This window comes from Neolamprologus multifasciatus, chromosome 14 (genome assembly GCF_963576455.1).
Source record: "Neolamprologus multifasciatus chromosome 14, fNeoMul1.2, whole genome shotgun sequence".
Taxonomy (NCBI): Eukaryota; Metazoa; Chordata; class Actinopteri; order Cichliformes; family Cichlidae; genus Neolamprologus; species Neolamprologus multifasciatus.
Window position 1 is genome coordinate 33,129,031 of NC_140452.1, and position 27,232 is coordinate 33,156,262.

Here is a 27,232-nt window from a genome sequence, read left to right on the forward strand (position 1 = left end):
AGACTCAGTCAGCAGTTCTTTTCTAAACATAAGTCTGTGGGAAACTGCATGGTCTTCCACTTTACTAAGTCCTGTGTAATGGACATTTACCAAAAAGGGAAGAAGCAGTGAGTTTGGTTTTGCAGAAGAAGTTACTCTAAAAAAAGTTTTGCAACGACACAATAAAAAGAAAGGAGGAATAACATTTGTAAAACTACTTAATTTGCATACTTTGTGTTATTGCATACTTCTGAATGTACCATGATTAAAAATGACGTGAAAACAGTGCATATATGTGGGCTGGGCTGGATTAGACCAGGAACATAAAATGTGCTTCCACTCACCCGCCTCAGGTGAGAGGGTCAGTGGGGAGCCATGGCAAACCTTTGCACTCGGGCCCCTTAAAGCCGTGTATGTGGGTATACTGATAAATGGAACGACTCAGTAATGCAAAAGAGCATGAAGATTGATGCATGATAAAAAGGCGGAGGAGAAGGAGACTACTAAACTCCAATGATGAGTTAAAGCGTAGAGGGAAATGTGGAGAGAGGTAAAAGTAGAGTCCAGGGCAGAGGAGAGCCTCATTGTGTTCTCGCTAACCTTCAATGAGAGGTGAAGTGCTGCAGCCTCCTGCCAGCAAGATTCTCTTTGAGGTTTTCCTGGTCTGTTGCCACACCTTAAATGACCAAACTCACATCAAGCCAATATTGCCATCCTCACAATACAGCATTCCTTTTAATACTCACCGGCTGTACCTCTTCACCCTCCCCGAAACAATCCAGCTAGTCACAGCCAGACTCCCACTTCATTCCCAAGTAACCTCAAACCCATTTCCACATCTTCATCCCAGCTGAGGGGATTAGATTTCATTCCAAATCAAAACAAGTCACTTCGTTAGAGGTAATTACACAGGTAGCCTACCTCGCTGGGCAAACAAACATGGCTGCCAGCTGACACCCCGAAGACAGATCAAAGCCTGGGGGTGACAAGGAACGGGAGGAGAACGCTCAAACGGCGGCTTGTTAACCACTCTAGTTTTTTTTCTTTTCTTCCTTGTGCACGAAGAGCTGTGTGAGCAATGTTTTGAGACTTCTTCACCCACTTCCTTCATACAGACTGGGGTAGGGGTGGGGGGTTGGAGGGTTCTGCAGCTGAAAGATGGCGAAGAATCAGAGGTGAACGGAATGACCTTTACAGTAGAGCTGCGTGTGAGAACAGTGCGAGTTAATGGTGCAGAACGGCAGAGCTATACTTCATGTGCTGTGCTGGTGGCACCCCGCTTTTGGTGGTCTCTGTGTAAGCTTGGTGAAGAAGGACAGAGGACACGGCAGGTGTGCAGCCTTCTAATCTGACACTTCTGGAAGGAGAAGTCTGTCGTAATTCCCACTTTTATGCCTCTTTCTGCTTAATGCTTGCTTTTTGTAATCCTATAGGCCTTTTTTTCTTAAATCTTGGGAATTGCTTTGAGGAACACAGTGTCACATTTTGTTTGCAAAAACACCTTAGCACCTCTTTAAGGAATGCTAAAAAATATTGCATACAATTTTCTGCAAAAAGCTCAAGCCCTGCATAAATAGCCCATACTCTCTCTTTCTCTTTCTTTCCCACCTCACAGCCTCTCTTTGAACCGCAGTGTTGTTAGGGCAACCAGGCAAGGTTGTTCTTCCTTTCCTCAACATGCCACTCTACCCGTGTACAATGGAGAAGAGACTATGTGGGCTGGAGTGAATAAGGTAAGCGATGTTATCTAATCTCCAAATGGAAAGACAGCAGTGGGAAGCCAGGCAGCCTCGTCTGAACACCAGCTGTCCACTATGGTCTATTTACCTGCTTTCTCTCCCTCTCTCTCATTACCTTTTTGTATTCTCTAGTTTCTTCTCTATCGCAGCATCTCTTGATTATTCATAAATGGAGTGATATAGCATGCTTTGCTAATTATTGGCAATTTTACTATTAGTCCAACAGGCACTGCTGGGTCAGATGCCACCCATGCATTTACAGAGGTTTTTTTTTTGGGGGGGGGGGGGGGGGGGACACAAGCGTTGAGTTATGGTCTGAAATGAAAGCAAAAATCACAAAAGAATACAAAAAGAAACGCTTCATTTTGGCTTTGACTCTTATTTTCTTTCTGCATATTTTACACTGAATAGATGCTAGGAGATGATTCTCGAGGCCACCACTGCCGACTTCAAACATGTCCAGTAAACAGAGTCTGATGATGGGATCTCGAAACCACACACACCACTAAAACACACTTCGCTTGGCCAACGGCGTGTCACTCTCTGCATATGGCACGCCGCACAAACCTCTCCGATTCCAGCTCCTCAGCCTCCGTCCTGACCAAAATAACAAACAGGAAAATCACGCAATGGGACACACACACGGAGAGGCGAAATCTCACAGATTTGAAAAACACCGTGACACACACGCATAAGCAGCAGATACTGTGGCTGTGGTAACCTCAAGGATGGTTAAGGGGTCGGCTACTTGGGAGCGGAGAATGAGATGAGAGTTTAAGTTTAGTCTTTCCAAATGGAACACAGAAGAATCCTTTCTGGCTCCCATTACAACCCATTATTCATGTAACTTTACATAGAGCGGAAAATGTATAGCAGGAATATCCACTTTGCAATAACAGGCGTGTGTGAGTATAATTATGATAATTAAGAATCTTCAATAAATATAACAAATATACTAATATACTGGCATTAGATAAGATCTGCTACAGTGTATGGTAACTACTGATATGAAGTTATCTAAGGTAGATACTTTGCTACTATTCACTAATGAACTTGCAGTCAGTATCACACTAAAATTAATAAACAAAGCGTTATCAAAATAATTACATTAAGTCAATGGAAAACAGGCGGCCATCAGAATATCCCCTTGTGCAAGGTGACATCCATCACTGTTTAATTCAGAGTGGTGGAGGAAAGGAGGAGTACTAGCGAAAAGGAGAACATGTCCCAGAGAGAGCAGAGCAGGGCCAGGGCAGAACAGGGGGGATAAAAGGAGAGGGCAAGAGCGCTTCCTTTGGTGAGTTTTCCCCCCGAGGGCAGAGGAGGAGGAGAGGGGCTGCTCCCCTGACAGATCTGAAGATGTCCTGTTTTGCTTTTCCTCTGCTCTCCCTCTTCCTGCAGGAAGCAACATCATGCTGGGCACCAAAGCCTCGGCGATCTGCGGTTGTTCGTGTCTACTGATGTGTGCCGTGTACAGATTTGATGATGCAAGAATGGAAAGGCATACAGATGTGCAAAGTTTAATGTGATGAACGCAAAACCCGAAACTTGACTGCAAGTGAACGGGCTGGATTCAAGGCTTTGGGAGAATGTACTTTAATTTTTTTATTACGACTGCAACTCTCTGAAGACTCTGTGGCTACTAATAAAACACTGAGGACCACAGAGAAAAGCTGCCATGTAGCATATTTTTAAATAAGAATGAACGAATCCCAAAAAAGCTTTAAATCATATACATTTAAAAACAGAGGAAACAAGACTGTTCAAGGCTAATACTTTTGAGTTTAATTGATCAAGTGAAGTGAAGTCTCAGTATAGGCAATGAAACAAAGTTTATATTATAAGTGCTTAGTGTGTTTAAAATTTTAAGTCTTGAGAAAAGTTGAATTACTACTACTGAAAAATGTTCAAGTGACAGCTAAAATGAAAAGCCGAACACAAACTAAAATCTTAGTGTTAGATAAGCAAGTGTCAGCAGGATTATCATCATTTAAAATAAGTGATGTGAAGTGACTTTCCAGGGCCGAAATCAACTGAGCTGTCAAACTGAGGAGTGAGAATTACAAAGCAGCTAAAATGTAAGGTGATATGCAACCACAAAATGCAGAAAAGCACAAGCAAAAAGAAAAGAATTTCACACCGTTAGCAGAATTCAACCCATAACGTCTTCCATTAAAACAGCAATAATAACGCGCGGTTTTCCAGTTTGCATGTACGTGTGCCACACATGTTCGCACAGATGTCCCAATCATTCATAAAACCTGAAGATATAAAATAACACATACTGAGGCCCACAGTGACTTTTGTTCACATGTCTGTCCGCACTGTTGTAATTCACACTGACATCATCACCCACACACACCCAGTGTCGACTCTATGCTCAGGGGGTCTCTCAGGACCCACATGTGATCTTTGCGTCTCTATGCGTAGCCAGGGCGAGTCGTTCTCTTTCTCCCCTTCATACGTAAAAGCCCCGTTTCTCCTTCTGCCCTGCTCGCCTCTCACCATTCATTCGCACTGGCTGCCTCCGTGCATGTGTTTTCCTCTCATTCTTAGTGTGAGACTTTATCTGGGGATCAGATAAGGCTTCGGTACTGGTCTTAAACCTTCAGCAGATCTGTCCAAACACATGAGCTCATGTCAGAGCGCCGCTGCTGCCTGTTAACTCCATGAGCTAATATAGGGTCCATGTGTTCGCTGGTCATGCTGAGTGGAGGTGTGGTGTGGCTTTTTCTGTCTCCATCCCTGACTTCAATTTCCTATCGTTTTCACATCCTATGATTTTCCTATTTCCCATCCCACCGCTTATTTTTTTTTCTTTTTCGTTCTTTTCTATGTTGTGCTCTGCTTGTGTCTCCGGATCAGCTACAAGGCCGAAACAGCTTGAATCTGATCATGTTAACACTATCAGATGTGGAGATCTCAAACACGGGGCGTCGTCAAGACAACAAAGCTGAAGCCACACAGGCAGAGCCGGGCTCAACCAGCATGACAGTCTCTTTTGGTAATGTGTATGTGTGTGTGTCTGGTAAGGGGAAGGGTGAGCAAAAGGGTGTGAACGTGCGTGTGCGCATAGAGAACAATGGCCTGGGTATGTGTGTGGCTGTTTGGTGACTGGCTTGTGTCAGTGTGTGTATATTACATCCCTGCGGGGGAGGGGAGGGGGTGCATTAGGAGGGGGACTAAGGTTACCCCCTGACAGAGGCAGCGAGGGGTCATCCCGCGGCGGGACACTTCTCAGGGGCGACCCCGCCGCCCCTTGTGGCCCCCCGAGCAGACGGGACTTCTGAGGAGAGGAGAGGAAGGACCAGAGGAGAGACCCCCAGAGAACAGGACCCCCGGTCTGCCTCCCAGACCCCGGACCCCAGACCCGTCAGGGCCCGACCCAGGCCCAATGTGTTCCCAATCAGGAGAAACACAAACAATACTTTTATTAAAGAAAGGAGACCGCCGAGGCCAGCCACACACACACACACACACACACACACACACACACACACACACACACACACACACACACACACACACACACACACACACACACACACACATTTCTTCCCACTAGATAGAAATGAAAGGCAAACCTATGTTACGTTAACAAAAAGCTTTAACTGCGCTAAATCAGCATTTCTAAATAGCCGCTCCCCACACTCGCCATCAACCCCTGACGCCAAATCCTTGCCTTCCCTTTCCTCCTCAGCCAGCTCTCGCCTCCTCTCCTCTTGGTCTCTATCCGGGAAAACAAACGGAGGGATTAGGGATTTGTGGAGAGGTAATGGAAGCCAGGTGGAGGAGTGTGACTGAAGGGGTCTCCTGCCAGATTAGGGGGTGAGTGGGTTGGCGGGGGGTGCACGAGTGCCCCAATCCCTCACACTCCTTCCTAAAGACAGCTAATGTTTCTTTTGAAGACATAATCCCGTTTGGCCATCAAATAGCACTTGGCAATTATGAGTCTTTGCGGGGCATGTATGGTATTACCAGGTCGGGCTACCAGTGTGTGCAGGGAAGGAGGGAATTTAATTTGAATTCGGGATGGAGATTCAGAAGATACATCTGATCTGACATGTTAATAAACCATCTTAAATTATCAAAATAAAGCATTTGACTGTAAATTTTCAAAGTCTGACAAGACCACTATTCACTCTCTTGTCTTCTTCTGTGATGCTTTATTACTGAAAATTGCAAGTGAACTTTCTCCAAAGGTGTGTAACATTTTTAAAATATAAATTTTACTTTGCAGAGCATCTTGTTTACTGAAACTTGTGTTTATTTGTGTTGATATCTGTTCCCAGATCGCCTGTGGCTTGTTGAGCTTGTGGGCATTCTTCTTCATAAAGAAAAGGACGAGAGAGAGAGTGATGTACTGCAGCAACTTTCTAGTGCTACCATCAACTAGACTTCAAAAAGAGCTAGTACGATGTTTTTCAAACATTTAATACTTGTTTTTTTCCCTCAATCTCTCTGCAGCGATCTCACCAACACCCTCACTTTATTAAATTTGCGCTGCTGTGAGTGGCCCCTCCTATTCCTTGGTGCATTATGGGACAGTGGAGCACATCAGCATTCCTCTCTCTCTCTCTGTTTTTCAGCTTGCATTAGGAGTATTTGAGCGCTTTTCACCTACAAGTGACATGCTCAGATCAGAATGGATACTGTACACAGTGCAGGTCAGGTCACATGTGCAGCCTACAAACGTTGCCCTCTTGTGGACTGCTGCAGAGAACAAACAGCATTAGTGACTGTCTAATGGAGTGACTGATCCCAGCCTGATAACGGCCTGTTTTGTTTGTTTTGTCGATGTGTTATTCCAAACAGCTCCCGCCTGGTCATAGAGACCAGTGTGAACACAGAGAGCTTATGAAACAGAGGGGAGAAGGGGTCCTTCTGTTTGAAATCAGCGTTCATTTTTAAGTTCAGATGACTAAATAATGACAAAAATAAAAGATTATGTTGGACGTGGAGGATGAGTCAGTCTTTAGGGAGATGTTTGGCACTGAAGATCTGAGGAAGGCACTTCAGACCCCCCTTTTGTTAAATCTCAAGTAAGCCGGATAGGAAGGAACAATTAACCCCTATGAAGAAAGAGGTGAATTAGAAGTCAGACTTTTCACACCTTTTCTGCTCTGTTCACACACATCTACACGCACACACACACACACACATACACACACAAAACTCTGGCATTCTCTATGTGACCTGAAGCGTGATATCCAGTAGACGATGGAGAAATGTGTGTATGAGCTCCTCACTTTGTAGAGGCGGGGAAGCGAGGGACTCATCATGCAACGCCGTCTTATCGGCGTCGTTTTCTTCATCAGCTGTCTGTCTCTGTATCTCAGAGAGGGGACTCCCTCCTATCAGGTGATCGGGTTGTAGCTTTCTTTGCCTTGGCTAGTTTTGTACGTTCTGACAATGCTCGTGTACCTTTATGTGATTCAGAGTCTGTCTAGACAAATAGCACAAAAAGGAAAAAAGAACGCTTAAAAGTTTCCTTGTGATCAGCAGCTGGAGTAGGGAGGAAAAAATCATATGGGCATTACAAGCCTAACTAGTTTGAGCTAAACTTAGGAAAGGCCCACATCAGCACTGCCTTGTTGAGGTTGAAAAGTTCAATGAGCTGATTGCACAGAGCTCAGATCTGAGTTGAGCTAAATGAAAGACTAAGACATTCAATTGTAGAAAGAGTTCATCAGTGATTGAGAGGGAAGGAAAACACTTCTCCTCTCCTTTGTAAGTCCTCCCGTCTTCTTCCTCTCTGCGTGCTGCTGCCGAGGGGCGCGGATCGTACAGTCGGCGAACGTCGGTGTGGTATACATCAAAGGCCAGCACACGCACACGAAGGAACACGCCTGAAATAAAAGGCCTGCACAAAAAACAAACAGCGCCCTTTGTTCTGAGAGCAGAGGCCTGTTTCGCCTGTGATTAGAGAAAAGAGGGAGGGAAGAGGAGGCCGCGGGTGTGTGGACGACGTAGTGAGTGGCCACAGCGGCTTCATCAGATTCTTTGAGAGGGATCTGAAAGAGTGAAAGAAGCGGAGGGTGTCAGTCAGCAGGGCCCCAGTAGTCAGGAAATGACACTGTGGCGGGGTTGTGACGGTGGCACGACATAGCTAATCACTAATTGCTGATTAGCCCTTCCGTGCATAGTTGTAGAGCGGGCGCTTGAGTAAGAAGGTCTTTAGAAATACAAGTGAGCAAGATTTTCTGTCTGTCTACTCATGAAAATATTTTTCTTTCACTTTTGTTAATGATTGTCTGTCTGCTTTGGTGGTTTGTTTGTGTTTGTTTCAATTGGAAAGCAGTTCTTAGCTTCTGTGTTTGTAGCTACCAGCTACATGCTAACCACAATGGAACTTGGCAACACTTTATAATTATTGTTAATAAGTGTGTGAACTGAAGGTGGCATGTACATTTATGAAATGACACAACACTGTAAATTGTTAACATTTATAAACATTACTTTGATGGCTATCGCACAGTGGAAACTGATACTTAGAATACAGAAGTCAGCAGCGTGGGAAATCAACAAGATTGAAACTTGAAAAACTGGTCTCTCACCGTTTAGATTCATCTCCACCCGTAGTTTAAACTTTTGCCTTTTTGGTCAGGTTTAGGCCCCAGCATTACTTGCTTTGGACAAGAAAAAAATGTGGTTCGGATTAAAATGTGACAAGTCGAGAGAGAATCTCATTTTTTCGGCTAAAAACAGGACAGATGTGAATGAGGCTCGCTGAACAGTAATGAAACAACAATAAAATATATTTTATCTTAAAAACAATTTGATAATGATAATAAAAATAAAAATAAATAAAACAGATTATATAAAATGTAATTGTTACAAATATTTTTGCACTGCACAAATTAATGGAATAAGTAAACAGAGTGTATACCATTATATATAAACAAGAAACATAATTTTAAGCCTGTTGTTTGTCTGCTGCAAATCTATCCTTTACTTCATTACTTATTCATTATTGATGTTTAGTATAAAGTCAGTTTTACCTTTAATATTATTTTAATATTTTACTGGTTTCTATATTTTTAATAACAAATAAAGTCTGCAGCTGTCCTTGGGGGAAAAACTGCAATGGTGAACTTTGAAACAAGTAATGGAGTCATGCACATCTATCTATATTTTATATGTATAATATACATATTAAATATGCAAATATAAATATGACACACATATATATAATATAAAAGTATACTTCCTTTTCAAGGGTGGAGGGTGGTGTGGGGAATCAAACAACATGCTGAGACCTTATTCTTGCAAACAAATCTCTGGATCTGTGTTTCCATGAGTGGTTCCAAGAGCAAGATGGTCAATTGTATTGCATTGTTGACCTTTAAGGTTTTAATTGCAGGTACACGTGTCAACAGAATGCTCTGACAGTGATTGAATTTATCTATCTTTCACATTATTGGACTTTTAATGTTAATTTTTGAAGTTGCAATTTTGGGCCACGTCGGCTGAACAGATTAACAGTGCAAATAGTTTTTCACTTCCTTTACCCGGCAATACGCTTTATCTTTAAAACCAACAAAACAAATCTGAAACATTTGAAATTTCTTCGTCTTTGATCTCTGAACTGCACAGGCGTACGTTTCCTATAGTGCGATGCCATTACCTCCTTTGTTTCATATCTGTAGTCGGATATCAAGAACAGGCCTCATCCTATGTAGTCCCATTTGAGCAGATCGATCTAAAAAAAGAGTTGTATCTCTCCCTGGTCAGGGAGATTATATCCGACTGCTGTAAATCAGACACAGGTGGATGAACTTCCTCCTTCCTATGTCTGCCTCCCAGCTAACCTCTCCTTTACCCTTCTTTTCTTTTTCTCTTCATCTGTCTCTTTTTTTCTTCTCCACTTGATACACCCCTCTTTCTGTATTGCAGTTCAGGGTATCATGAAAATGAAAACATAACCGAAAGAAAAGTAAAAGGTTATAGCTACACATAAATATCTGTGCATCAACAAATTTGTGTTAGCAAAACAAGTGTTAGCAATCCAGTCCTAGAGGGAGAAGATACATACTCATGTAAACATGGACACTGATTACTACGGACAAGGAGGTGCACATTCATGGCAACTCTGATACCTTATCTCAGAAATTCTATGGAAAAAGATTGGCCTTTAGGGGAGTAGCCTACCATTTGGTGTTTGAGTGCACAAAAGCCTCAGTGACACAGAACATCTGCTGGAGTCCTGTTCAGCTAGCTTCACAACTTCTTGTGAGGTTTATTTTTGCACAGACGGTCACAATTTTACAACTAGCACATGTAAGTAGCAGTCCCACCATCCGGTTACTGGAGGATAGCTAACACACGCTCCTTTAACTTTTCAAAAAAATTATAATTTGAGGGAAAAATCTAAATCTGCTTTTCCTAAAGTCCGCATGATTGTAGAACCCAGAGATGGGGACACTGCTTCATGCATGTGTCACATGTTTATGCATTTTTGACTTTTCACATGTCAGTATACTTACTGACACGACACACTAGGTGATCAGAGTTACATTGTAAAAGGGGACATTAAAAACAAAAGGTGTGTTATGATAACACACAATTTACAAAAAGATTTCTGGCAATTTTTGTGTTTTTTATGTCTTTTCATGATACCAGACAGGCCTACTCCTGCTCAGGAAAGCTTACTGAGGTACATTAAAAGGTTTTTATGAATAATTACCACTTATACCTGGTGGTTGTCCTTATCTCACAATATCAGTCTTTTATCCCATTTAGCCCTTGCTCTAATTCATTGTTATGTATGGGACAATTATTTTTAAATGCACAAATATTTTCCCAAGATGTTCCTCATGAGATAAAGCTAAACATTCTCCAGTGAAGGCCATTTTCGGCCTTGTCGGCGTCTCCAAGGGACAAGTGGCGCAGCAGTGGTGTGACTGAGATTGGCGCAGATGTCAGGTCAAAGAGGAACCGAATGTTCCCCAAATGCCCCTCAAGGGTAAAGCCTTGGTCTGCTTCTTCTGTCTGTTCTAATTCAACTTAAATCATTATTTTATAGTCCAAATATCATTAATGATCATGGCTAAGTTCACTGACTCTTTTCTACAGCACAGACTTTTAAAAAATATAAGAACATTTCAAGGGTGTAATTTATTGTTCTTCTTAGTTTTTATTAGTATTAAACAAATGATGCTGTTGGAAGTTTAAACCAATGGAGTAAAGCTTAACATAACAGTCAATAACAGATATCTGTGCAGTAATATGCCATTTATAACATGTACTGTACTTTTACCAGAACTCACTGAGCCCAGAGAACAAGAGGGTTTGTTGCTATTTTACAAATGTACTAAGTTGATGAAATGATTGCCAGGTAAATCTGTGCATTTAAAAAAAAGCACAGTAGGGATAATATACCCCTGCTTGTTGTGACAGTTGTAACACTAATATTATGACAGCACTATGGAGTGGTTTAAAAGGAGTAATAGGATAGAGAAGATAAATCTGCCGTTCCAATCAATTTGCAATGTGTCGGCCTTCATGTACGGATGAGTAGAGACGACATTTAAAAAAAGAATATCCACAGAAATTTATTAGTGCATGACAAATGCTTTGGGAATGTATTTCCAAACGCTGGAAACTGGCCTGGTATTATAGAGATGAAATGCTAAACTTCTGACATGTATGGGAAAGAGTTAATTGTACTCTTCTCCTTTAAAACATTTTTTACAAAGATGACAGCTGGAAGTGGAACTTTTGAATGTCTGTGCCAGGATTTGGGTAGAAGTAACAATAAAAATGAACAGTTCAAACTAGATTGCTATGCTGAATAATAATACATAAATAGCAAAGAAGGGGTGGAAAAACAAGCAACAATGATAGCGGGCATATCAGGAGTGAAGGAAGGCAATGTGATAAAAATAAGAGCATGTTTGGAAAACAGACAAACAGAATGTAATGCAAGCATATTCCACACTTAGATTTCACAGCCTGAATTAAGTAAAACTACAGGCGAGTTCTCTTTTGCTTAGGTTTGTTTGCCACTTGTGATTTTAGTGTTATTTCAAGAGCTTAAAGGGTTCCCAGAATGTTTTCGCACCAGGGCTAGATTAAGCTGCTATTGGACCCTGGGGCAAAAATGAGACGTGGGTCCTAATTAAGTCCTTAAAATAAACATTTCACCAAACCCTTTTGCTTCAAGAAATCTACTAATATTACAAAACTGTGCTATGCTCTGCCTGTCCTGATATGTTTGCCATGTCAACAAAACATTTCACATGTAATCAGTGATGAAGCAGTATCTATAATAGATATTTTTATTAGTGGAAATTCATTTTTAAATATGTAGTTGTACATGGAACTGTAGATATCTTATTTATAATTAGGGATGCAACGATACCAATTTTTTCAAACCGATACGATACCGATACTTGGATCTGAGTACTTGCTGATACAGAGTACAAAAACCGATACTTCTACCACACACACACACACACACACACACACACACACACACACACACACACACACACACACAAATACAATGAATTGGTAGACAGGTTTTATTATATTCCCTGCCGATAAAAAATAAAATAAAAAATGACCACAAAAAAATTTCAAGTGAAAAATAAGCACTTCTGTTAAATTATTGCAGAGTCTCCACATTGTAATTTAACAAAATATCACTGAACTATTGGCACTGTCTCGAGCTTTCAGAATAATAAATAAACCTGGTCAGGTTACCAGTCTTTTGTAGGACTAGGAGAGACAATTCACCCTGATGGCTAAATTGGAATTAGCCAATCCCCTCTGCATGTCTGTGGGTTGTGGCAGGAAGCTGGAGGACCATGCAAGCACAGGGAAACCTCCAGAAAGGCCTCAGTTGGCTAGTAGACTTGAACTCAGGAGCTTCTCGTTGTGAAGCAGCAGGGCTAACCACCAAACACTGTGCTACCCAACACTGATAAACTGTTATTTATGAAATTGACAATGCAGATATCTGCACTGAGTATTGTTTTTAGTGGGATTTTTTTGACTAGTGAGCGCTGATTTGTTGAAAATTAGATTGACATATAATCAAAAATAAATCATTGATATTTTGACTTGAATTATAACCAAATTATAACAGGACAGTCTATATCTATAAATTATATTTATAAATATCTATTACTACCACTGATAATCTCCCTAGTAGTAAATGAATCGCTGATATGAAGAATTAATATTTTGACAAGAGAATCAATTATAGCTATGTTGCTATGATGTAGCTATGTAACTATTAACATTGTAATGCTTTGGACTGGAAACTAGTTAAAACACGATTGTTGCTATAATAGCTACCAATTAAATATTGAAAGGTTTTGCCAGGTGTAATTTTGGTCAACTGGACTTTTAAAAGTTTTTGTTTCAGAGAAAAAAAATGACTTAGGTCAATGTATCATAATTAATCTGTTTCACTACATTAAAAAAAAGTTACATGAATGGCTCCATTGTGGAATCATCACCGTCTATCACACGTCTGTCACATCCTGACCTCACTCTATCTGTCCCTCTGGATGTGTTGACACTCACCATGTTCCTGATATCTGGGAACAACCAATCCCGTAACCCCCTCCTCACCCCCAACGCCCCGCAGCCGAGGCCACGGGCCTCATGGGAACCACATATCTCAACCTGGTGCACACATCAGATTGTTGACACGAACAGATACCCTGGCAATGAAAATATTTTGCTTCTTCGAACACTGACATTGGCCTACATGGACCTACATCTCTACCCCCATTGGGATAGACGGCTCCCTGTGTAGCGAGAATGTGTGGGTGGGTGCAAATTCTTGTGGGTGTCCGCATTTGCTGACAGGTGCATTAAAATTTCAACTCGGGATTATTGCTATCACAGCCAGTGGCGCGTTTGTTTATGGCAATAAGGTAAAGTGGATGTCAGTTGAGTGTGTAAAATAGGGGCATAGGTTTAAAGGTGGAGGTTGCTATCTGTTGTCATGAAGTAGACAAGGCACTTTAACAATAGTCACTTACAGGAGGTCATGCAATTATTTAATCCTTCATAATTAAGACCTTTTCCCCAATGTTTTTTCTGCAATTTACTCAATTTTCATCAGTGTTTCAGTACACGCAACACTGATCAAGAACAGAGTTTTATTTGTGACCCTTGTCTTTCAGAAACAGAACATTCTAGAAAACATCCTTTAAGTAGCTCTTCATCACACAATAGTTTGTGTTAAAATATTAACAGTTTGGGTGGTGGAGCAATTAGAGTCATAGAAACACCGTTACTGCTAACAGAGCAACTTTCAATTCACTTGTATTGACGCGTATGCAAGAAATTAGCATTTAGCATAACACACTAGCTAGCTTACTGTGTACAGCTTGCTAGAATCTCATACTTTTTTTCTGCTGTTCAAATATTTAAATAGCTGCCTTTAGCAGGTAAAATTAGAATCCTTAAGAGGTGTTGACAACATTCTCTACTCTCAACCTAAAACCTAAAGTCACTTCCTTTTTGTCCTCCTCTCCATCCAACTTGTTGGCCCCCCAGAGAAGCTGCAATAAAAACAAGTCAGCCATCCAGGACCCCAATGGACCCTGGTGGTTAAAAGCGTATGTGGAACTTCTCGATTATTTTTACCTGACACAGGAAAGAGTCCACTCATAATAAACGCAGGGCCGAGGTGGTGACAGATCTCGTTAACCTTATTATGAATGAAAGGGGGAAATGGGTACAGGGGTGCGGAAGGGTGAACGTGTGCCTAGATGTATCCCTGAGCTTCACGCTGACCTTTAGCATAACCCACAGAGGAACACACACATGGAGAATGTTCCAGCAAGAGTACACGTGTAATCTTTTGCTTTGACTTTTGAAGTTGCTTTAATCACATGTGTGGTAATATATTTAAATAAACCTGAAAATGCATAATTGACCACATAGTGTTAGCACTGAAGTCTGGTAGCCAACAAGTATCAGTTCAGCCCAATGCACTGCAGCTACATCAGCAGTAACCTTAGGCTACGTCCACACTAGATAGATTTGAAATTTTTCAGTCGTTTTCACAAAGTTGTGCGTCCACATTGAAACGGCTAACCGAGTTTTTTTAAATGGACTAACAATGAGGTGGAGTTGTTGCTGCGAGTAACACAAAAGTACAAAGTTGCAAAAGCGATTGAGAATTAATTTGAAGAGAAACTATCTGAAGCATGTAGGGCTGTCAAAATTGAGAGCAAACAAAACAACTGCTGTATAATGCCCTCAGCTATCTTTGTTTAATTGGTCACATGACTGCATCACATGACTAAAATGTGTCATCGTTTTCGAAAGTCTCAGTTTTCGCTGTCCACACTGTGACGGGACACAGTGACGGGTCTTCAAATGTATTTGTTTTTGAGAGCATTTTCAAAACGCTTTGTTTTCCTTCGGGGGAAAACGCCGTCTCAGTGTGGACGGGAGTCCAAAACGGAGAAAAAACTATGCGTTTTCAAACAAAAATGCATTAGTGTGGACTCACTGAGAGAGGTGTGATGATCACAACTGATTCTTGCAAAAGGACAAAGAGCATATGGAGACATTTGACAAAAGACTGAGGCTACGTCCACATGTACACGGGTATTTTTGAAAACGGAGATTTTCTGTTTTCGTTTTAAAAAACAATCCCATCCACACGTAAAGGCAGAAATGAAGGAAAACGCTGCTAGGAACATGCCAAAGCAACAGGTGGCGATATATTCCTAACCGTGCAGAAATGTTGGCCAATCAGAAGTCTAGAAGCCTCGGTGGGAAATAGTAAACGAGGTTGGGGCATAGAAGCAGAACCAAGTGGTATGTGTGGAGGGACAGTAACTGTGTGTGTATATGTAAGCATTTAAACACTGCAGAGACTACAATTAACAGTAACAGTATTGTAGAAATTCTCAGTTTTTCTCGTCCACACGTAAATGCAAAAACGGAGTTTTCAAAAATCTCCACCCTGGCCGAAGTTTTTAAATATCTCCGTTTTCAGTGATCAAAAACGCCGTTTACGCGTGGACGAAAGGTGCAAACGCATAGAAAAATCTGCGTTTTCAAAAATACCCAGGTACGTGTGGACGTAGCCTGAGTCTATTGTCTATTTATGTAACATTTTCAGCACTTCAGCAGTCATGAACTCATAAAAGTGATTTATGAGTAATTAAAATAATTAAGGTTAAAAATACTTTTAACCTATAAAGGCAGCTTATGTAGAGAAGAGCAGTGTGTCATGACTTATGGGATAAATCATCATCAGTTCGCAAATTCTGAACAAACACTGTAATTTTTACTTTCCACAATAATTAGTTTAAAAAAAGTTATTACTTAATAATAGTTAATTGCAATAATTACCACAAGAAAACACACCTTTCAGCTTTTCATGTATTTTTTTAAACTGAGCTCTTTGGAGACCTATATCTAAAGCACAACCTCGGTCAACCTCTGTTCTGTGGTAAAGACTGTAATTAACAGATGTGACTGTCACACAAAAAGGTTCAGACATTTTTCATAGTTCATGTTTGAATTATATTTTTTTATTTCCCCCCAAAATTCAAAACAATTCAGTGGGCTACATACTGAACTCAAAAGATAGAAACAAAGTATCAGTCCTATCACACTAGTATCAATTTGACACCAATACCAGTGTTTAGGATTTTGATCAATCCGCCCACCTCGACTGATTGGTTCTAGCTTCATCTGTTGTTGGTGTCTTAGTTAGATCTTAAAATGGTTTGCACCAGGAGTGCACAACCCATTTTATATCATGGGATGCATACAAACCAATTGGTTCTCAACTAAGTTAGAAAGACTAGTAAAACTGCTGCATTATTACGTAAATATTAAGTAAAAAAGTAAAAAGTAAGTAATATTAAGTAAAAACAAAACAAAACATGAGTCCTACAATAGACTGATGACCTGACCAGGGTGCACTCAGCCCTCACATTATGACAGCTGGGATAGGCTACAGACCAAAAGTGATCCTGAATGTAATAATTGGGAAAAAATACTTCCAGGATTTTCCTTATCTTTTTATAAAAAGTATCATTTGTTGTGGTAATTCTGACCTTTGGCATGGATGAAATGAAAAGTTTGGGCAGCCACAGAAATTTATAATGACTTGGAACACTATATTTGGTGGTGCAAAATAAAGTAAAAAAACAAAAAACACCATCAAATAGTATTTGGACTTTCCATTTGGCAGATGAGCTCAGGCCATGTGTTTAATATTCCTCATCAATAAGTGTTAAAGATTAGAACCTCAGGAATAGCATAACAAGTTTTTCCTCCTTTATTTTTCCTAACTGTCCCCTAATCACCTAATACTCCAACTAGAAAGAGTTCTTAGTGTTTTTGGGAAAGTTCTTGTTATTTTCTGCACGTGCTCGCTCAAGTTTAAGGAACACACTGCCAGTAACTTAAAAGCAGTGACCACCAGACTAAACAGGGTTAAAGACCTTTTAAGCACTGGTTAACAAAATTTATCTTGCTTTAAGCACAACAGACATTGGCTGACTAATACATGTCATGCCCTCAGGCCTGCCCAAAGCTGTATATACTCACAATTTCTCATTTGGTTGTTCCTTATGTATGCTATTCCTGGCTGTCTGTATTCACTTACAATCCCCTCTTTTTTGTGGCCAAAAAATATGAACAAAGCTTTCAAATAATGTAAGTTCAGTATGTTGAAACTTGAATGAAGATTGTTTATAAAGATTTCTAGACCGAACTTTTTCTCATATCAAGTGATTTGTAAAGAAATTAGCCACAATTAGCATGTTGGTTAGAACCAAAAAAGCAAAACAAAAAGGAAGCAAGGAAAAAGTCGGAAATCAATCACAATTAACAAGATGAAGGAAAAGAAAATGTTAAACTGAAGCAATTGTGGAGTTGGCAGATGACTGCTGTTCTAATGAGTGCCCATTAGGAAATAAACTGATTCCCTCTCAGAACCTTAAAACAAATTTCCTGAGGCCTACTCCTTTGATGAACTTGGATGCTAAGAGGCTGCTAAGAGGCTGCGTGTCACTGGGTCACCAAGGTGACGGGACATCCTGGCAGGAAAAACAGGAAATGAGGCTAAAGAGTGACTCTGATTGGACCCCTCCTTGTTGGCGTGCAGTCCGATAAGGAGGCATTGAGAGGCTGGTGGGGGCCCAGCCTCTTTTCCTTCGTTTTTTGTGGTATGAACGTTAATAAGAGCAAGAATGCAAAAACGTTACCGTGCAGACTCACAGACATTTAACTCGATTAACAATCGCTTTCAAATTTTGAATTCAGCGTGAATTCAGTTCAATTCAATTCAGCAGAAAATTAGAGGTCTTCCAGGTGTTTATGTCTTAAGACATCCCTGAAGATTTACAAACTGGTGTGAAAATAGGAAAGAAATTCACCTTTCTTTATCATGTTTGTCTAGGCCAGTATTCAGTGACATTTTGCCACCTTCTGACCCCACAATGTAACAATAAATGATTGGGTGAAGGCTGTGGATGATCCAAACTCTCCATATTCTCTGTGCTATCCCCCCACTTTGCCTCCCTTCCAAGTCCTTGGGCTGTATCAGACAAAACACCTGCTTGTCTACTCCAAAGACAACTTTTATAAGTTCACAAGGCTTTGAGAATCCAAACAATGCAGGGGCTGGACGCACAAAATGGTATTGGTAAGTATTTTTCTTAATCTTATTCAAAGTCTTAATATTTAGTTATTAAGTCATGTCTCAGTGTCTTTTTGCTCAAACAAAAACTATGTGAACCACTTTGACTTGTGGACCTTTCAGCCTCTTTGAGATCATTGTAACCCAGCTTGACCTTCTGTAAGTTTTTAGGTAGATAAATGTCAAATTATTTTTCTCAGAACCTTCGTCACTGGTCTCAACACTCCTCTGAAATCATCGTCTGATGTGTATATAAAGGACACTGTGTACTCCTTCCTGGAAGAAGTCATACAGGTTCCCAAAAAACCAAACGATGTCTATTAATACAATAACAAGACTTTTAAAGACGCATACTGTACTAGCAGGCTGCACATAACACGAGATGCTGTATTTAGATAAATTTGTGCTATTGATCAACAGGGTCTAGCATTTTTACAGCTTTAGAAAAAAGTGTGTGCTTCAGGGCAATTTTCATCAAATTTACATTGTTATTATTTTGGTTAGTGACACCCAGTTGGTGAAATTCTAGAAAATGTCTTGTTTTCCAGATATTAAATTTAGAGGGAAAAACACTGAATTTACAAAGTTGCATGGAATTAGAGGTATTTAGTTAAGGTCTACTATTTTGTAGGTGAGGTATTTCAGAAAAAGAACAAAAAATAAATATATAGAGAGAAATTTAACCAGTTTGGCTTTTAATCATAATGATCTGGCACCCTGCAGCCAGCCACAAAGGTATATAAAGAAAGGTTTGTGGTTTTGGGGTAATCTGTAATCCAGAAAAGTACCTGTTGGTGTTTGATTGGCAGAAACAAATGCCATCAAATGGCACAAATAAGACACTCAAAAACAATGTGGCATTAGCTGCTGCTTGAATGTCGTTTGAATGATTATTCTACCAAAACGTATGACCCTAAGCTTTACTGTCACACTGAAATCTCTGGCACTGATATATTTCTTGAGTCCAAGTTAAATGCTTTGACCTCTCAGGTGTGAAGTAATCCTTAATCTTTGTCTTCCTTCCCAACCAAGTTCACCTGAGAACCCCGTTGCACCTGAGAGAAGAGAGGTTGGGGTGGTTAAGGGTCTGAGGGCTCGTCACAACATCGGGCTGCTCACACATGTCTTAGGACAAAGACCCCAACACCTGTGAGTGCAGAGGTTGGGGATAAGGTGGGGTGGGGGTGTGTAAAGGTGGATTGGAGGGAGGTTGAGAGGAGCGTATGAATGTTACGGTGACATACACGGTAACTGAGCTAAGTGCTCAAAGGCATTTAAGAGGATGTGTCTGTGTGTGTGTGTGTGTGTGTGTTTGAAGCATAGCTAAGAGAGTGAAATGAATGAGAATGTGTTGCGGAGCGTGTGCTGCGTGTGTGTGTGTGTGTGTAGTTCTCTCCACGTTGCTGCCTTTCCTTACAGTCCAGGTGTGCATTGTGGTCTATTGTCATCTGACTGGACTTATCACCCCTCTTCTCCCTGTCAGCTACCTGCCCTTTGATGTCTGGGAAGTCTTTCACCCCCTTTCCTTTTGGGGTCAACATTCCAGCAACACACAGACACAGAAGTACACGTGCATACAAAAGCACACCTGCACGTACACACACAGACTTAAAGACACACAAACACATAGAAGAGAGGCCGGGATGAGGAGAAAGAGGGAGAGGGGAAGGGAGGAATAACAAAGGAACAGAAGGGGAGTGAAGTACAAGTAAACACTTGTTCTCTATCTGTAGAGATGGACTTAAACCTGAGCAAGTCAGATGCAGACAAGGATCCATCACATGATTACTGAAATGATAGAGTCTTGTATATAATTACACAGAAGATAGCTGTGAATCACAAGGCATGTTTTTTTATAATTTGAAACTTCGTTAGCTATATGTTTTGTCCTGCTGGGTGTCAACGAAGCTCTTCAGTAAGGAGTGAGAAATTGAACAAAAGTGATCCTGAGAGCATTTTAATGTAGCAGCATATTTAGTAGGCGAAAGAAAAATGACAATGAATGAAAACCCCAACAATCATACAACTCTCTGTCAGCAAGAACATGGTGACAGTGGGAACAAAAAACTTCCTCTTAACAGGAAGGAAGAAAAACCAGGCTTGGGGAGGGGCGGCCATGTGCTGAGACCGGTTGGGGGTAAGGCAATAGAGATAGGACTAAAGACACAAGTGACAAAGGCACAATTTAAAAAAGGTGAGTGAAGAAGACACACACAGTGCATCATGGGAACCCCACGGGAGGCCTAGGCTTATTACACCATAACTAAGGTAGGATTCAGGGTCACTTGATCCAGCCCTAACTATAAGCTTTGTCGAAAAGGAAAATGGAAAGGATTAGCAGTACAAGATGTTGATTTTTTTTTGACAATTCTTTTCCTTAAATTTTCATTGTCGTTACCGCAGGAAAAAGCAAGCTCATATTGCATTTACTTGTGTTAAAGCTAAAAACTAAACACGGTACTATGGGCAGTTTGTAATGGGTTTTTCCGTTGCTGTTGCTCTACCTGTCTGCCAGGTTGGGTGAAACTCAGTATTTGTGATTTTTCTGTAATCTGGCTCACCTTTGCCTCAATTCTTGCCCTGATGGAAAGAAAAAAAACCTCAAAACAAACTTCTGTTGTCGTCAAAAACATAAATGTTCTCATTTATATGCTGCTAAGAAGGCAAGAATTAGACTACAGTCTCCAAAATGTCTTCTTGTGGTATTTCTTAAAATTCAACTGTGAAAAATGCTAAAAAAAAAAAGAAAAAAAAAGAAAAAAAGGAAAAGTACAAAAATACCCTCACAGTGTTGTCTCAGGCCTAACTTGACATGCATTTCATGAAGTTGGTTGGTTCAGGCTTGCTGTGTCCACATACTGTATATAACCACATATTTAGTAATCACAAACACAGTGTTTAACCAGAGTTATGTCTGCTGCAGCAGCCCTCGCTCCTCACACCAAGCCCGTCTCCATCTGTGGTTGTTTTCTCAGAGCTCTTGATGACTAGTGCTGACAGATGACAGACTGTCAAGAGCCTCTGATCACACAAACAACTTCCCCAGCGCACTTTCACTGACTTTTCACTGACTTTTCTTTTTTTATGCAGCTTGACTGGCATGTAAAATGTAGGAAGGCAGTTTTGTTAAGAAGGAATCCTCTTTCTTCTCCCATTTCTACTTCTGCTAAAAGGATTCAAAGGACCTTTTTTAAATGGCTTTTTACATGCAGAGAAACATAACGACACTGAAAAATATCAGTTTTGTTGTGTCAGGAAAGGAGAAAAAGCAAGGTCCTCGAGTTCAACTTTTCTTTCTGACCTTTGTACTTGATGGTGTAGTTTTACGTTTCAGGTTAATTGGTGCAGAGACGACGCCTCTGCTTGTGTGCATATGTGTTTGTGTGTCAGGGTTTGGATCATGCCTGTATCTCCATCCCCCGTTCTTAGCCAGGTGCATGGCAGTGCTTTGGAGCTTTTATCCCAAGCCGATCCCTGGGAATGCAGAGAATTTCTCCCAGACGCTCCTGGTCACAGTGCCCCGGCAGCTCCTACTCACACCCACAGATACACACACATACACATGCACACACATACACACGAACACACATACATCTCTTCCGCCTCTCCCTTAACCCCGACACCACTGACAGACACAGCCCAAAGAGCAGACACCTGGCTTTGCGCACACACATACACGCACGTACACACACGCACAAACACACACACACACCCTGGGGAACTTCAGGGAAAGTCGGGGATCAGCAGAAACACTCTAGAGAAACAGGAGAAGGCAGAGGACACCAGATGCAAGATAGTACTCAACAAGAAGGAGAGAGAGGTGGAGGAAAAAAAAGTGAGACCGAGACAAAGGCAAAGGGCAAAGGTCAGCTTGACAAACAGTGAAATGGATCCTAAAATTCACAGACAAGCTACACATAAAACGTAGAAAATAATAATCATTACACATTACAGCAAGTCATTTATGCTCAATATCATGGTTAACATCGTGACCTTCTGTATGACATTAATTTTCTTTTCGAAAAGTTTTCCCCATTTAATGGTAATTAATATCATCACTTTAAATCACATCATAAGTACACTGGGCAGGAAAGGGTTAACTTGATCTGTCAGTGAGGGTGCGGCCCTCCTGTCAGTCAGGAGTTAACACCACCTGAGAGTCCTGTCAGCCTCACTTCCTCTCCTTTCTGTTGCCTGCCAATCAAAATGCCGCAGTGCAAAACCGCACCTGCGTGCATGTGCAAGTGTGTAGTTTCTATGGATTCAAAGTGAAGGAAACACAACAATAACAAGAGGTTTTCTTTTTTAAAAAAAAAACTTCACCAGAAATCCTGCCAGTTAAAGTCTGTGGGATGAATAAGGAGCGAAACATGTGAAAGGAGAATGTGATAACAAAACACTGCGGCTGCAAAAACCTGTTGCTCGTAGGCCTACTGTGGCATTTCTCCTTGTTGTAGTGCTGAGTGGCATGTGTGATAATGTCTACTCTCAATTCACACGCTGAAAGAATGAAAATCATTTAGCTGCTGGGAAGAGAAGCCGCACGCACGCACGCACGCACGCACACACACACACACACACACACACACACACACACACACACACACACACACACACACACACACACACACACACACACAAACAGTTCATTATCTAAACACTGCAGGGCACGGTTCTTCACTCCCCTCTCTTCTCTCTCTGACTGTGTCTGCACCTCTGAGGCCAAGGCAAACACTCGGTGTGTGTGTGATACACTCATATCTCAACACACTTCTTCCCCCCCTTGCCAATTCTCCAGATGTTCTGCAACTTAAAGGTAGGTGGTGTGTCTCAGGAGTGGTGTTTATCAGATCATACCAACTGAACTTCAACCCCCCCTCCCCAACCAACTCTTCTAACACATCTAATTCTTACTGTTTCCTCTGAGCAATTATCTGCAATAGCATCCGTTCCTCTTGCTGTCTTCACTTGAGCAAGTGCATTAAGTAGGAGGAAGTGCACAAGATTGACAACAAAGAAAAATAAATCGAAGACACGGAAAGTGAGTCTAAAAAGGCAGCAAGCACAGCTTGTCAGCAGTGCCGCAGCAGTGCAGCTGTGTGGTATCTCTGTCACTCGGCTGGTCTCTGTTTCACATAGAATTCCTCTGCGGCTTTCTAACAGGAGGAAAGCCCTCCCTTAGTCACACAAAGCTGATCTCCTATTGGTTCCCCAGAGGCCCCCGGACCTCCCTGCACCCAGACAAATACAGACACTGCACTTAAGAGTGTGTATAGATGTGTGCGGGGGCAACAGTAGAGACAGTGTCAGTGTACACCTGTCTTCGTGTCGCTGCACTGGTCAAAAAAATATGGTGCATAAAAGGAATGTCTTTTGAACAGCTGTTCAACACAACGAGTCGCACGAGTGTGGAAGTCAGGCTGAAGTTCGGAGACCAAAATGAACAAGAAAAAGTACCAGGCCCCTGAAGTGGAGAATTGTAGGGGTGGTATTTTATGCTGTGGTCACATCCAGTGGGAATCTGCATCTTTATACAGCAAAAGATTGGACATGATTATGTATGCAAACAATGATCATGATGTAATTGAAGTTTTTGGCTGATGCTTCAGGGACAGTTTTTGAACACTCGGGTTTGGGTCCAATGCTGCAGTACTCTAAAAAACCAAGGTTGCCGGTATTCTTTATATGGGCTATTTGAAATATTTCTGTTAACACACTGGCTATGACTTCATAATAACCTCTCTGATATTTACTTTGTGGCTTATAAATTAAATAAGGATTAATTATAGATGTTTTCATTCACTTTATTCCATTATTATTAGTACTACCACTAATTATTATTATTGAATTAAATACTACAATTAAATGAGTAAATATTTGATATATTCATAAGATTATTTACTTATGATAAATCATTAGTAACAAATCTATAAATGTTGTATTAATCCATCCATTGCATTCATAGATTATATAATTGAGTTTTAATGAATAATAATATAAAGAAAGAAAAATATAATAAAAATAAAATAAAGATGTCGTAAAGCATCTAATATTATAGCTTTACATATTGGTATAGATAAATATGATGGCTCATCTCATTTATTAGCCGTACACATTTATGTAAGATGTTATTTCGATTTTTTAAAACTGTCCTTTAGCAAGTAAACACTATAACAAAATTACAAAATAAACATGACAAAAACACTTACAGGTGTTCCTGATTGGTTGGTACACCACCTACCTTTTAAGTTTATGTACACACATTTTTTTTCCTGGCTTCTCTGAGCGAGAACATTTAAGGGGATGAATGGAGCCTTGTTTTGTGTCACAATATGTGAACCTTGGTTTGATACAGATTGATATGAGACAGTAACCAACAGCTAACACAGCGACTCAGGGAACCTTTGCAACAGATGGGTCGTAAGAGCCAGAGTCTCCACATAGAGTCCAACAATACTGGGCCAGAAAATGTCCTTATGTCCTTACAACGTTTGTTTAGCAACAACCTGAAGTAGCTGTTTACTTTGTTGCCTGAACAATACAGACTTTATCAGTCTCTCACATTGTGGAGGAATTTTGGCACACTCGTCTTTACAGTGCATTGAGATTGGCAGGCATTCGTTTGTGCACAGCTCTCATAAGGTCCAGTCAAACCATTTCAATCTTGCTGAGGTTTAGACTATGACTTGGCCATTGTTGCATGACCAAATTTCATCAAAGTTTTAGCAGACAGATGGCCTCACATATGACTACAGAATACTTTGGTTCATGGTCAGCTCAATAACTGCAAGGTGCCCAGGTCCTATCATCACCTCCAAGCCCAAATCATCACTTCTCTACCCCCCTGTGCTCCGTTTGATTTTCTCCAAATGTGGAGCTGTGTATTATGGACAAACATCTCTACTTTGGTCTTGTCGGTCGAGAGGACATTGTTCCAGAAGTATTACTGGTTCACATGCAGCTTTGCAGATCTAACCAATACTTCCATGTTCTTTTTAGAGAGAAGAGGCAGACAAGAGGCTATAGTTTGGCTACTCTTTCAAACAAGTCACACTTGTGTAGTCTTTTTTTTAAATTTTACTGTCCTGAACTTTAATATTTTACATGTTGAGATGCAACACTTGGATTTTTTTTTTCTGTCCACTCCTGTGAAGGTTATTGCATTATGTTAATATACACAGGAATGTTTCAGACCAGCAACCTGCCAAACCCTCAGCTTTTATAGCAGAGTTTCTTTTCTTTTTCTGTGACTTTTTTTTCTTAGAGCAATTTGGCTTCAATTACCTTTGAAATCTAGCATAGTTTAAATCAATAAAAGCTTAGCTTTAAATATAATATCTAGATTATCCCAAAATCATGCATGTCAAAATGAACGTTACTTGAACCTAGACAGCGACATACGCTATACATTTGGAGTTAAGTAACTTTTATTTTAATTAAAGACTGAGCAAACAGTAAGTCTAGTATCTGTGACTTTTGTCTATGTTTCAGACATGGAGGATTTACTTCAATCACTGAGAAGCTATTATGAGTGGTGTGTTTTTTCTCAGTACTATATTCTAAAGTCTATCATAGGAATGATAGCTACAGCAAAACTACGTTAACTTGGGGACTGCTAGTCCTATCATAAAAGAGAAAAGGGTCAGAGAGAAGCCTTTAGGACAGGAGTCTTTACATAATGCACTTCCAGTCCAGAGATCCGGTAGAGATACTGACACAGACTTTTCAGACAGAGGAAGAAATAAAACAACCGTCTGCCATACGCAATGCAAGCAGCTCTGATGAACACAAACAGGAACCAGGCAGACGGATGGAGAGGCATGGAGGAATGAAATTAAAGAAGGGAACACAAGAACTCTCCTCTCTGGCTCCACATCGAGTGCTTAGCAATCTCTCCATCATCATCATGTCATCACTCAATTAAAAGGTTAGGCTCTGTTTATTCTTTCTATTAGCAAGATTTGGAAAACATCAACAATCACTTATTACCAAGACTCACTGCCTCCGGGCAAAGCCACTGCTAATTGTATTTTGTGTGTGTGTGTGTGTGTGTGTCTGTGTGTGTGTGTCTGTGTGTGTGTATGAGAGAGAATGTGTAAATAGCTCACTTAACAATAGTGGATAATAGAGGAGCACTCTGTCCTGACTTGGAAGCCAAACCAATGTTTGTGTTATTAAAAAAAACTGACATCTTGATCATTGATTTGTCTTTAATGATATTTCTTAGAAATTTCTGTGAAAAATAACTCCATGTTGAAAAATTGCATTGAAAGTGAATAACTAGCTGGAGAAAGATTCACTGTTTTGCAACAGCCTGTAGTGTTTTTGGCACATTGGAGCACCAAGGGCTCCAATCCAATATCACTACAATGTAGAAATCATCTAAAAAAAAAAAAAACAACCTGCATGATGATCTTCTGGAGAAGTGGCACAATCCCTGCTTGATGCATGACATAACAGGACCCTTGCCACTCACCATTTACAGTTTCATTAGTTGACTGCCTCTCTTTCAAAATTAATGACAACAGGTCAAAATGACAGACTGTAAAAGAGCAATACAATCTCTGAGTAGAAGCATGTTTTCTTTCTTCCATGTTGGACTTTTGATCTTCATAAATGTTTGAATGACATTTTTATTAACATTTACTAGCAAGGATCCACCTATTTTCCTCATCACATTGCCCAACAGGCCCAAGTTGCAATGCAGCAGTGCTTCAACACTGAGCTCCACACTGAGGTGGATATTGTTTAATTGTTTTCAAAAATTTTCAGTCTAATTTCCACTCTTTACACAGCATGTACGCAGTCCTGATCAAGGTTATCAAAGAGCTACAGCTTGAAGCCCTTAATGCATTTTAATTCTCACTGACCTTGGATC

At 40.7% G+C, this 27,232-nt stretch overlaps 1 long non-coding RNA gene across 2 annotated transcripts in view; it reads left to right on the plus strand.

Annotated features, from left to right (window-relative positions):
• LOC146504463 (uncharacterized) overlaps positions 1-23,000 on the plus strand; it is a 34,786-nt gene extending 11,786 nt beyond the window's left edge. Inside the window, exons 2-3 of one of the 2 annotated variants that reach the window (XR_014868652.1) lie at positions 1,595-1,712; positions 4,584-23,000. This is a non-coding gene — a long non-coding RNA (uncharacterized LOC146504463). Of the gene's footprint in view, positions 1-1,594 lie in introns of both variants that reach the window. The other variant, XR_014868651.1, reaches the window with a different exon arrangement.
• Positions 23,001-27,232: the final 4,232 nt, after the last annotated feature.